At 14.1% G+C, this 297-nt stretch overlaps 1 protein-coding gene across 1 annotated transcript in view; it reads right to left on the reverse strand.

The window, feature by feature from the left end:
* Nucleotides 1–281: 281 nt before the first annotated feature.
* The window catches only part of LOC143034154 (uncharacterized), a 1,740-nt gene continuing 1,724 nt past the window's right edge, over nucleotides 282–297 (reverse strand). Inside the window, exon 2 of the mRNA XM_076200099.1 lies at nucleotides 282–297. This exon is cut by the window's right edge and continues 1,162 nt beyond it. The gene's annotated coding sequence lies outside the window, so the exon portion shown is untranslated.

A 297-nucleotide genomic window follows, 5' to 3' on the forward strand; every position in this document is an offset into this window, starting at 1 on the left:
ATACATATATATATATATTTTATATTTATATCTATTTTTATATTTATATTTGTATTTATATTTATATTTCCATCTACCTATATTTGTATGTATATATATATATATATATATATATATATATATATATGTATATGTGTATATATATATATATATATATATATATTATATATATATATCTATATATGTATATATGTCAATATATATATATATATATATATTCTGTTGAAAACGACAGCAAATTCATTAGAAATTAATTTCTTTCTTAAGCTTTCTAGCTTTCGGAAAGTAGATTTCTGG

The sequence above is a fragment of the Oratosquilla oratoria genome, chromosome 17 (genome assembly GCF_046742065.1).
Source record: "Oratosquilla oratoria isolate Oo_2021 chromosome 17, ASM4674206v1, whole genome shotgun sequence".
NCBI lineage: Eukaryota > Metazoa > Arthropoda > Malacostraca > Stomatopoda > Squillidae > Oratosquilla > Oratosquilla oratoria.